Source organism: Cavia porcellus, unplaced genomic scaffold (assembly GCF_034190915.1).
Source record: "Cavia porcellus strain 051 isolate PalLab524CR breed Dunkin Hartley unplaced genomic scaffold, mCavPor4.1 scaffold_37, whole genome shotgun sequence".
Taxonomy (NCBI): Eukaryota; Metazoa; Chordata; class Mammalia; order Rodentia; family Caviidae; genus Cavia; species Cavia porcellus.
In genome coordinates this window covers 11,131,689-11,144,756 of record NW_026947520.1, presented here as the reverse complement: position 1 = coordinate 11,144,756, position 13,068 = coordinate 11,131,689, and the positions used below count along the sequence as shown (strand labels likewise).

At 37.7% G+C, this 13,068-nt stretch overlaps 1 long non-coding RNA gene across 1 annotated transcript in view; it reads left to right on the top strand.

Moving 5' to 3' along the window:
* LOC106025316 (uncharacterized) overlaps positions 1–12,479 on the top strand; it is a 199,990-nt gene extending 187,511 nt beyond the window's left edge. Inside the window, exons 3-5 of the long non-coding RNA XR_010045600.1 lie at positions 4,853–4,939; positions 11,360–11,485; positions 11,723–12,479. This is a non-coding gene — a long non-coding RNA (uncharacterized LOC106025316). The remainder of the gene's footprint in view (positions 1–4,852; positions 4,940–11,359; positions 11,486–11,722) is intronic.
* The last annotated feature ends 589 nt before the right edge of the window (positions 12,480–13,068 follow it).

Genomic DNA, 13,068 nt, shown 5'->3' with positions numbered 1-13,068 from the left:
AAGGCCTGAGACTCAGAACATATAAACTGAACATTCAACTATTTTCCAGGGGAGGGAAAATGAAAACTTTTTTGAGAACAAAATAAAGACTTCTTCAGACTATTTCCTTCCGGAAGATATTGCAAAGCATTTGACATTCACAGACCTTTACGGATAATGTGAAATATTTTTTTCAGGTTACCAGCACATAAATATATTTCACACATTTACCAATGGAAATAGTTCAGTATCCTTGAGCTGGGACACATTTATTTGACAATATGTTAAATTTGTTTTAAAACATGTAAATTGAAAAAGCAGATTTACTTGTGCAGGTTTCACCAATAAAAAACAAAACCTAAAAACATGGAATGAATTGAATTTTTTTTATAACAACAAGAAATTTAAGAGGTTAATTCTCTTCAAGTAGTTTCAGAGTGTTACATTCTACATCAAGATGTTCCTAAGCAGGGGAAAAACAATAGTGTACTTTTCCAATCACCTTAAAAATCACTCTGACACTCTTGTGATGAAGAGGCTTAATGTGAAAATGTCCAGTACTCTCTAACTAGCCTGAAAACATCGGTAAGAATTGAGTGCTTTCCCCTATTTCTGCATTTGAAACTTTTGCTGCACAGATGAATTTTCTGGTACTGTGACTGACAGGTGCTTCCTCAGATGCATGGTTGGTCTGGATGGTGTTTGTCTCAGCGCCACAGAGGACACTTTTTTACATCTTTTTAGTATTGGCTGTGCGCATCACAATTCTTTATCACTTATATGATGATATCCTTGGTGTGTACATTGATCAGTATTTGCCTTTAAAAGCTTGTGAGCCATCATCTACAAGAACTGGAAAATGAGCTAACCAAATTTTGATATCCAGAATGATGTTGTTGTTTCTTAATTTATCCATATTGTCTTTGACTGAAATTTATTATCTTTTGGGTACTGGACATTGCATTAGGTGAGAAGAAATGATGACGGTGAATAAACAGATTGGACTTTTGAACTGATAGCTAGTGAGGCATACAATATTAAAAATCATACAAAAATTAACATAGGAATTGTAATAAATCTTGGGAAATTATATAAGGTAGGGAGAGACAACTGAACCCATATTCTGTGTGGCTGTTGCTTGCACAGGGGTACTTTGGTTCATGAAGTTAATTCTTTCCACTGTTCTCGTTCCAGAATTTGTTCCATGATTCTGTTTGCGTATGCTTGAAATTCATTTGGGACCAGAATCATGGAACAATTTCTGTGACTAAAATTGTGGAAAGAACTAAGTCTGTGAACTGAGGTGCCATTGCATTCCAGTCATCCAAATGACTGTCAAATATCCCTTTACTAAGAGATGGTTTAACCATTTTCATCTCTCAACAAACCCTACTATTAGCGCCCATAATATGGAGGCTAATTTGGTTCAAGTGATGAAGATGAGTTCTCTGAGGTGTAACTTCTGAGCTGAGAACAGAAGCATGAATTATCTGTGTTCAATAAATAGGAGAAAGAAGACTACTTCAGGTAGAGGCAAGGTTTTGTGTTAATGACACCAAGTTGTGGCACTACTTGCTGGTGTAGCTGGCTCTAATTTGCCACTGGAGATACACGGTTGGCTCATACTATACAGTGTTTGTGCACCTGAGCAAAACTGTCAAAATACAGCCCTTCAGTATAAATTTAAAGAGGAGACCTGGAAGATAGCACAAGCAAATAGAGAGCAATGTTAAGAAAACAACATTCACTATGTATTGGAGGCAACTTACTATGTAAAGGAAGGCACCTTATCCTGAGGATCAGGATGATTACATAAGATAACAAATGTGCTTATAGAACAGAAAAATATAACACAGAAACCAGTTTTTTCTGCCATAGAGAAAGATACAAATCTTTAAGTGGGCACAAAGTTCACCTTAGTTTGAGACACAAGCTTGACAAGTAGGTTTTCAAGACATGATTTTAGACAAGTTAGTGAGCAGGTATTCCTGTGGGATCCCTGGGCTTTGGAGGTGCGGTGTACACCCCATCTGAGTACTTAGTGCAAACAGCAGGCAGTGACAGGCTAGCTCTGATTCTCATTCACCGCCCATGAGGGCTGAGTCCGTGGGCATCAGGTCACCCACATGCAGTGGCTATGGGCAGATGCATCATCCTCTTTTGGCACTGATGATGCCTTGGGGAAGAGAATAGGAAAAACTACTAAAGTATCCTCAAAGAAATCCAGGTTAAGACAAGGAACTGTAGGCAAAGCAGTGTTTGGCTTTTTAAAACAATAATTTACAGTAGTCAAAATTGAAACTAAATTTAGTACAGCTATGGAAATTCAAGGAAGATGAAAATTTACATGAACATGTTGATGATTAAAAGAAGTCACATGCTGAAATAAAACCTTTGGAAGAGGGTTTTAGGAAAATAAATATGTGCAGGCCATAGAATGGAAGACCCAGAACTCAGGGAAAATAGTAATTATTCCCTACTGATGTGGAATCCATGGCAATAAAACATTAGCAGGACACTAGATCCACAAAGAATCCTGTGCTTCACATAGGAGGCAACTAATAAACACTAAGAGAATGGAGGAACACATGAGAGACGTTTTTAATGTGAAGTGGCATCAGTAATCATATGCAACCAATGATTCTTGTTGTTCAAGAAATACCTTAAATGTGCAAGAATAGTATAACCACCAATGAAACAAATGATTCCATAAAGTAGAAGTGACAGAAAGGAAGCAAAACTTCCTTCATGTGACTCCACAGATGTAATCATTCAGTACTAAATCACAATAGTGCTTGACTTGTGTTCATATACATAATAAGTTACACAAATATGCATAAGTGCACATATAAGAAATTGGATGGTAAAATGTATTTAATACTATAAATTACAGAACAAATATAAGCAAACCAGGGATGCAGATAAAGAAAAGTTTATTCCAATATAGACATAATAGATATTCCAAAAGAAAGTTAAATTAGCAAAAATGTATGAACTGTAGAATATTGAATACTGAAATGATCATAATAAACATTAATATCAAAAATGCAAAAGTATTACAGATCAGTATATAGATAATAATAGTTATAAAACACTCCAATAACTATTCTGCAGATCTGAAATTGATTCGGAGCACAATGTATAACTTAAAAATTTAATGTCATGACAAGTAATAATAAAAATAATCATCCAACAAGAATTTTAAAATAGTGTGAAAAGGTCTACATACAGAAACACAATGTGAAAATCAAAGCACTAATAAAAATAGAAACAAGTATTAAAAAGTGAAAATACACACAATTAAGAATTCAATGAGAAATTAACCATAGACATGAAGAATTTCATGCAAAATTTTCTATTTCAAATGCAAAATTTTCTTTAAAACAGAATAGCATGTTTGATTTTAGATTATAGTCTTTGAAATAACAAAGAAGCAAACATGCACATAAATAGTCCCACATATTATCACATGTGATTTATTTTAAGCACTCATGCTTTTAATGGTATTTAAGTCATTCTGGAAAACTTGATATAAATATGCAATTGTGTGTTTGTAATCAAGTTCATTGCAGAATTATTTTCAATAGGAAAATTGGGAACACTATAGTGGATGACCTTTGAAAAAGCATCAATGAAACAAAGTAAGATATATCTACATCCTGGGTGCAGTGAGTGATAGGAAGTTGAGGCATCGTTCCATGTGTGGCATAAAGCAAAGTTCCCCAGAGAAAGTGATACAGTGGTGCATGCATGAATTGGGTGTGGATAGATGGTAGAAGTTACCCCCATAGAGAAAGAATTAGGATAGGCATCTAAGTAACTGTAGCATGCGTAAGGTTGCATAGGCATAATCCACGTAAGGCTGATTAAAAGCCTTGTATATGGGTAGTTAGCCACATATGGGCAAAAGAATGGAAGGAGAAACTAGAAGATTTGGTTGGTAAAGGTAATATCTCATATCAACATTCATTTAGTCATGTATCACTTAACAAATAATTACTGTACAATTAGTAAAGCCTGGAGTGTGATATAGTTAAATTTACTTTTAAAATTACCTAGAGAAAGTATAGTTTCAGAACTTAACAACCATAGACCAAATATCATATATCCAATGCCAAGAATTATACTGTGTTGTAGGATGTTATATCAATTTATATAAACACTAAAATATGTATGTATGCATACATGTATTGCTAATTTTCGTTTTCAATTCCTAGAAAAAAACTAGTTAAATTATTAGCCAAGTGAGGCTCTTGGGAAATCATTCTTTGTTTCATTTTCTTGGTTATTTGATGTTTCTACTTGTCTTAGTTACTTTCTTGTTACTGAGATAAGATATTCAGTGCCCATAAATTAAAGGAGAGATTTATTTTAGCACACAGTTTGTGGAGGTTTCAGTCCACAGTTGGCTGCCTCCAAGGCAGGGTGGTATGGTGGAGGAGAAACAGTCCATGGCAGGGTAGGCAGAAAGCAAGGACCCAGACAGGTTACAGGCCTGTTAGTTGGTGCCACCCACACCAAGGATGGAGCTTCTCTCTTCAGTAATGCCTTTGCCCACAAATTTGCTAGATCAGTCAGTGAATTAAACCAGTATCACACCCATGATCCAGTATCACACACCAATGACCCAGTCACCCCCAAAAAGTCACCCCTCTGACCTCTTGAGGCTTTGGGGGGGATGTTGATAGAGGAAAAAATAACACTACTTCAACCTTAGGAATGATTCTTATCCATGTCCCCTGTTAATGTTATGGAATTTATCTTTTTCATTGAAAATTTAAAAATTGTTGTAAATAATCTACTGTTTCTGTGATTTTCTAAACATTCTCATTTCTTAGTCAGCCTTCATTATTTTTTCTGTAATTACTCACAGAGTACTTTGTAAAAGTTGAAGTCACGAAGGTCACACTGAAATGAGCTTCCTCCATAGAGATGGTAGGAAACAGAGGCAGATTTTAAGGTAAGGTATGCAGGGGAAGGGGGTATATACATCTGCAAAATGAGTGTAACGTATTAAAAAAGTACATTTCTCAAAATGCTCCACTGTGATAACATTGGCAGCAGCTTTACAAACTCCTCTACAGTTTTTCCAAATTTCCCTTGGTTAACAGCTCCTGAAGATTTACCATACTGCCTAGAATCAATCAACACATGTTTGTCTGCCAAAGAAAAATCCTCCACAATGCTCTACTCACTTGCATTTGCCAGTCCACATCTTCCTGTTACCCCCTGATGACTTGTTTTAAACTCAGGATCCAGGCAGCAGTAGGGAATAGAAATCAGAGCCACCCCAGAGACTTGCCAGGGAACCTCTTGTGAGAAAAGTTCTGTCTGTACTCATTGGTCACCCCTCATTCTCCAATAAAGAAACTAGATTCTATTTGCTCGTTCATTAATCTGTAACAACTATTTAATAAAGCTTGGTTATTTATCTGGTAATGAAACACAGACATGAATAAATGCAGGTGTTGCTGTAGGTGTCTTAAATAATTAAGCTAGTTAAGCAGATAGTGGCAATAACATATGATTTGTGGAATGAGTGGCCAGGTGGGAGGATCCTGCAATCCCAGCAATTCAATGAATTCTGTCTCAGGATTTAAAAAAAAATAAAATGATAATGAGGACTGGGGACACAGCCCAGGGTGAAGACCATATACAGTGTGGGAAGGAGAAGAGGAGAAGACTTTTTCTGGAGGATATCGTGTAAATTTTATCATGAACTAGAGTGGGAATTATCTAGAGGAAATGGTGTATGCCACCGAATGATACAGGGAGGAAGAGGTGTTTTCTCACTGGCATATACAGGTATTAGATGAGTTCATTTAACTTTTTTTAACTTAAGCATCTGAGTTTCTTAAAATCAATTCCTACATCTGGAGTAATTCAAGGTAATTTATACATGGTAACGTATAGTAGAAAAATGAGCATTTTGCCTTAGAAAGGTTTTCCTTTGGTTACATATTCAAAGAGCCATTCAAGTGATCATGTAATTTCCATCCTTAAGACAGTTTAGAAGTGACTCTGTAGGCTCACAGAAAAGAAGATGAAAGTAAATATTTATTGGCACAATTCATTTTCTCTTAAGATTTCAGTCGTGCTTTGGATCAAATAGAGCTAAAAGACTTCAAGGTTCCCAAGGCTAAATATCCTGAAGCTCTCACATAAATTCCAATGCTATCTTTCATATTAGAATATATTAAAAGTGTCTTTGGTGATCCATAGGAAATGATTTTATTCTTACGCATTCAATTTGAAATAAAATCTTCCTAGTACAACACAGACATTCATAATTCACTTAATGTTTGCTTTATGCATCTAAAAAGAAAATAAAAATTAATGCATGATAGTGAAAAGAGTATTTTCTTTTGAAGACCATTTATTTATTTATTAAAAAATTGTTGTAGTGCTAGATACTAAAAATGCAGGTGAATGAGACAGGTGTGATTCTTGTCTCTGTAGGATACATTCTTGTGAAGGAAATGAACAACAATAAATAAGCCATTAACAAATACAGGTTCTAATAAATGCTATGAAACAAGTAAATGGGATTATCTGATCGGGCATCACTTAGGGCTGCCATGTTAGGTAGGGAGTAAAGAAAATCTCCACACAACAAGTGATCTTTAATCGAAGGCTTGAATTTTGGCTGTGTGAGTCAGTTTACAGGTATGTAGATTGAAGATCATAACTACCATCTGATAGGGCTCTTGACAACATCAAATGATACCATCAATTACAGTGCCATGTACAGTGCTTTTGTTAAGTAAATAAATAATAAATGTTAGGATCAAAATAGTTGCTTATAGAATACACCCCACCCCCCTTGCCTCTTCTTTAGCAGAGGCTGAGCTTATGCAAGTACCTCCGTACTCTGAAAAACAGTATGGAATTTCAAATTCTCCTTCTTCCTAGAATATTAAGATACTGAAATCCAATTAAGAAATGCCCCAGTGCTTCTTTAAAAATTGCAACTTAACTTGTAACAGCTCATTGGAGTGCAGGAAGAGGGGGTACATGGGGTGACAGGGCTGGGCACAGGAGGCCAGGGGCAGGCACCCTGTGGCTCTTCTTCTTCCTCTCCATTTCGCCCACTGCATCTTACCCATGCTGACCAGAGCTCTGGAGCTTACCTGCGGAAACAAATCTCCCAAAGGCAGGTGACAGCCACAGAGAGCACAGGAGCATATTTAACCCTGGGATTTCATGAAGTTTGGGCTTTCTTGAGTATGCTGAGGGTAAAAGTTGAATTAAATTTTTGAGAAAAACGATGACCAATAATATTTTTGGCCGTTATGCTCCTTTTGTGCAAGCCTCCATCCATGCTGTGGCAAAAACTATAAAATCAGTTAAAATCCACATAACAGCTTACATATGATAAAGTATAGTCTAGTACATTATCCAAGAGGAATCTGGTAAGAATACATCAGAGTTTTATTGTTAGCCAGTATTTTCAAAATAAACAAAATGCTACTTTGAGGTATCAGGTGATTTTCTCAATAACACTCAGGTGTTATTGACTTGAGGGAGTTGAATTCCCATTTCTTTTTAAAATTTTATTGAGAGATAACATACGGGCTGTCATGTTATCCTCAGAAGAGAGGTGGAGGGGCTGGGGATTTAGCTCAGCGGCATAAGCACCTGCTTTGTAAGCAGGCAGTCGTGAGTTCGATCCCCGGTACCGATAAAAAAAGAAAAAGACAAAAAAAAAAAAAAAAAAAAAAAAGAAGAGAGGTGGAAACCAAGCTCGGTCCTGCTGATTGTCTGCCTCTGCAAAAGAGGTTGCAGCACGCGACAGGCAGCCTGCTAGATGGGTTATGGTTAATTCTCCATTCACCTCTCTTCTACATCAACTCTTTCCCTTTGTATCTTGGCTGCTAGGGAGTCCTGAATACATTTTAAATTTCTTCCTGACTGTGGTTATCACCTCGTTTCTTCATGCATTTTCTTTTTTCTTTTTTATTGATGTTTTAACTTTCCTGTGGGTATTTTGTCATTACATTGATATTTACACCTCCAACTGTTTCCAAAACTATATGCATACTTGCATCTTCGTGGGAAGCCTCCTTTAGTCTAGGAGGGAAGCTGGTAGGACATAAATCATAAGTCTACCCAGCTACTCAGAGCAATTGAGAGGCTTGCAATTCGAGAAAGACTTATTGGGCATTACAAAGCAAAGCCGAAGTTTTAAAGCACATTCACCTGCATAAAAACACAGATCCAAGTGAGCTTGACTTTGTAGCCATAACTTTATTTAGAGCTCACTTATTTTACTCAGTTTTTTTTATTTTCAGACCTAAATAAAATGACTCCTTTGTGGGGCCTCCGGTTACATCCAATAGGGCCACACTGAGACTGAGCTTCTGTTATACACAGAAAAAACATAAGAAAGTTCCACTTATAAAAATACTGAGATGATGCAAGAATAATTCACTTGACAAAGCCTAACTGAACTGTGTACAAATTGTCCATTGCTTTGGACTGATATATTTTTAGGTTTAGATGGGAAACATCTCACTGTGTTTTAAGATAACTATAGCTGTGCACATCAAGAATGACAGTAAAGATTTCTCTCTTCACACATAAATAGCAAAGATGCTGGGTTCCTTATATTGAAGTGAAGGTTTAAAAGGATCCTTGAATTTTCCAACTCTAGGGGTATATGTATTTGCATGTGTGTGTGTGTGTGTGTGTGTGTGTGTGTGTGTGCACATGCACATGTATGCAGTTGTGTGTGTATCTGTGATAGTTTTCAAAACTGCACTTGTACTGACTCTTGCCAGTGGGATAATCACTAGATAAATCTGCTTCATGAAAAGATCTTACAGAGCAGGGGTTCCCTAATATTCTGGTTCCCGGTAGAGGGGCTCTTTGTTTATTCATTTCCCTCTACTCTACTGCAGTACTACTGCAAATGAGGAGTTAAATGTCATCGTATGCTCATATTTCCTTAATTTTTTATTAATTTAACACAAATTGTGGTTGAATGTTCATCTCTTGACAACATTCTTAAGGTTATACTATAATGTACCATCTACACTGTGACACTGTAACACTTCTGAAAGCAGTATTATTAACACTCAGTCCCTATAAGTCTTGGCTACTTTTCTTTCATTGCTGAGATAAAATACCTGATCCCAAAAAGAAGGAAGGAAAGGTGTATTTAGCTTACAGTTTGTGGAGGTTTCAGTCCATAATTAGCTGGCTAGAAGGCAGAATGACATGGCATTGGGGCAACACTTCATGGCAGCAGCAAAAGCAATGGAGGGGAAGGAAAGAGTAAGATACTTTTCCCACCCGGCATATTGAACACAAGCCTCCCAAGAGCAGAGTGTAGCACTCATAAAATCTCTGTGCCCTCCTCTTGCACAGGATGAAGATATTTACAAAGTAAGTATCCTGGCTCCCTGCTGAGGCTCTCAGTTAAATGTCTAAACTTCTCAAGTTGACACAATATATCAATCATTACACTGTGTTTTGGGTAAGGTGGTTTAGTCACTCTCTTCAGGGTCACACTGACATAAAAGGGAAGAGGTGAAGCCTGTTTACCTTGGATAAATGTCTCCACATTGTGAAGTTGAGTTCTTTGAGTTGCACCATGGGAATAAGATATTCAGCTATTTAGAATCTCAGAATCCACTTTTCCATGTAAGCATTTTCTCTTAAAAATTTGCTCACTAAAATGATTTTGGAAGCTCATGGGATCATTGGGAAAGTTAGGCAACTAGCACCAATGACATTTCCCTGATCTAAGTGAACAAAACCAAAGCTGAGTCCCAGGTGTCACTTGGTGAAGAAACAGCTCCTCCCTAACACGACTGTTTTCAGTGCTGTTCCCAGGAACGGGCAGTCTAAATAAGAAACTTCCTCTTTCATTGTTGCTCCAAACTGAATTACAGTCTATGTGGCTTTTGGTCACTGGGTCACCTGCTCATGTTTGAGTTGGAAAAGCAACAAGGAAGAGACTGGATGACTGTTTCTTTCACGAAAAAGGTCTCCCGTTAATGCAAAGATGTTTGTAATTGTTGTGGGGTGGACAGGAAATGAAGAAAATATTCATAAGATAGAATAAGGATGTGTGCGTGATCTGTGGCACAGAGTTACTCTCGTGATCCAGTTAAGCAATGGGAAAGTCCACCATAAGTGTTAAAATGCGTGATTCATCGCTATTCTGTTTTGGCATAACCTCGGTTGTATGTAATCCTTTATAGATCACCTACCATTATTGCATTATTAGTTCAGGGACGACAAACACAGCTAATAAAATATTCCAACTACTAATTTAATAGTGTGACACACAGAGAGCTTCAGAAAATGTTCATTAAATAGATACAGATGGCTAAATAAGAATGTTCTTCCAACTTCCCACAGGGAAGGAAAGGGGTCACCTTCATTGTGAGATGTGACTATTTTATGGATTAAGCATTAGATCAGATTCAGGAACGATGTTTGCACACCCAGAAAACCAGTGCTCGTAGAGGTTGCTCCTACCCCCATATATTTCCATGCTCATGTGGGCAGTTTAGTGCCCACTCCCAGAATGATTTGGGCCACTTCTTAAAATGTGCATGTTAAGAGTCGGAAGCATCATGCCACTCGATGAGTAAGGATTATGCCTGGTTGTTACAACCTCCACTTTCTTTGTGCACTTCTACTAATTCTGCATGCTCTGACTCTAAGGGAAAAGCACATAAACTATGACCCTGTCATTTGGGGTCCATGTGACATGGCCACCTGGTGTCCTCTCCTATGGCCCTCTTTGAAGATAAAGGCACAAAATGAAGATTAACGCAGGCTCAGTCCTTGGATCCTGTAAGTGATCTGAATTTATATCCTTTGTGGGAAATTGAATTAACATTTTCAGCTCTTCTTTCCCCCTGAGAAAACAAAGAGTTTAGGTGACTTGTTCTGCTTTATCCTGCTGCTAAGAGCTAAGCCAGAGCACAGTGTGTGTCCTCCAAATGTCGTTAGAAGATGTGAACCAGGGTAGCATCTGTTCTGTTCATGCTATTGGGTAAATCCACATTTCTGAATGTGAGGTTAGAGACCCAGCAGTCAGATATTAGTTCAAGTAAGGACAGGTACCCAAATTGCTCATGAAACTGAAGTAATTTGTGGTCTGTGGTACATTGGCAGAGAAAGTCCCCAAGTTATTACAGTTCTCTTTAAGAATGCCGAGTATCATTTTCTTGTGACAACACCCTTAAACAAGATGAATGGAGGAAACTTGTCCTAATTATGGGTGTTGTGTTGCTAAGGTTCCCAGGATTGAGGTTTTAGGACCATCCATAAGTAATTTCTGGTAGAGAAAAATCACTTTTAGACTAAGAAAATACCTTGAAAGCCTTTCTACTAAAAGTCTCATCTTTGAATTTGTCTCTAGGTGCCTATGTGGTTAGGAAAGGGGCCAAAGAATGAGAGGCAAGCGTGAAGCGAGTGAGGCGAGTGTGCACCCACAAGCAAAGAACCTCCAGGGTCCATGCGAAAATGTCCTTTAAACTAAGGGAAGGTGAGTGTTAAGCAGTCCTAGAGAGAAGACGCAAAGACTGGTCCTTGGACTAGTGGCAGAATTAGGTAGTTACCCAAGATGCACAGTGCACCCGCCTCTGATCCACAAGTGATCCACCATTTCTTTCTCCCCAAGAAGAGACTTTTCAAGCAGAAAAAAGTTCTGATATCCTTTTCCATTTTAATTAAGTAGGGCCCATCCTGAAACTGAGATTCAACAAATCTTATTTTCTTTCAGCTCACACTGGCTCTGAGTTTGTGTGCCTGTGCTTACAAGTGTATATATCAGCAGCTGCATTTGGAATGAAGACAGGAAACACAAAAAAGAAAGCCCTGGAGACAAAAGTACTTGCAATCGAGGTTCAAGATAGATGTAAGATGTGGCTACTTTGGTACCATTAAAGTGTTATCTTTGCTACGTTACAAACAGTCACACGGGAATTCAGCCACTTATTGCTTATTTTCCTAATTAGTGATCTCAATTAGTGGAGTTCCATTTCCCCAGTTTAAGTGCTGTGCTGTGTTGGAGGTTTCCCTGAGCCTGGCCATCCTGTAGCATAAGGAGCCCCACTAGCAGTTGGCATGGAGAGGCATAAAGGGAGTTGGAGACACCAACTGTGTTCTACTTGGGAAGCTGATGGGCTCCCAGGCTCACTGCAAAACCAACAAAGCTGTTCTACCTTGGTCTGTTTCTTAGGATCCCTAGCTAAGGGGAAGGTGAGGAAAGAGAAACACCAGAACTGGAGAGTGCACTAACGCCACAATTGACTAGGTAATATTTAAAGCAATATTTAGGACAACAGGCTAGCGATGGACCCATACTGGTCCTCTACTTTGTAACTAACACTTTATTAGAACTATAGCCAGGAGAACAGTTTGAAGCCAGTCTGGACCACATAGAGAGTTCAGGGCCAGCCGGAACTAAAATACAACACCCTGTATCAAAAAGACAAGCACACAACAATCAAAACAAAATAAAATGTTGCTTTAATACCCTTTGGATTAATACTCTGAGTTCTTTAGAGGGCTCCGTTTGTTCTACACTAATCATGATTTCTGATATTTGGGTCCTAGATTAAATTCTGAACAGAATATATGCTCAAAAGCTGAGATCACATCTCTAGAATGTGCATATTGACAAAGCACTTAGAAACCAAGGCATGGCTAGAGGGAAGAGGTAGGAAAGGGTTCAACAGGGAAGGGAGAGAGCATTTTTTTCAAATACTGTCAGAATTCCACCTTTCTCACAAGTCATTTATGATGTTTTTGTTCTGGCTAAGGGTATGGCTAAATATTTAACCTGGTCTTCGCCACTTAATAGACTTTTAGAGTTGTACTCTTAATTATTATACTTTTAGGATCTCGATGTGTTAAGTAAGCACAATAAAATACCCATTTCATAGGTTCATATTGTGGCTATCAAATGACATTAGATGCATATAAAGTTGTGAAGCTCAGTTTCTGGTATACACAAGGGGCTATATAAATACTAGCAGTTAATTTCCTTGTATTTGATGCTATCATTGCATTATTTACTAAGTGACTTCTCTATTACATTACATAGTGTACTATTAATGTATTACA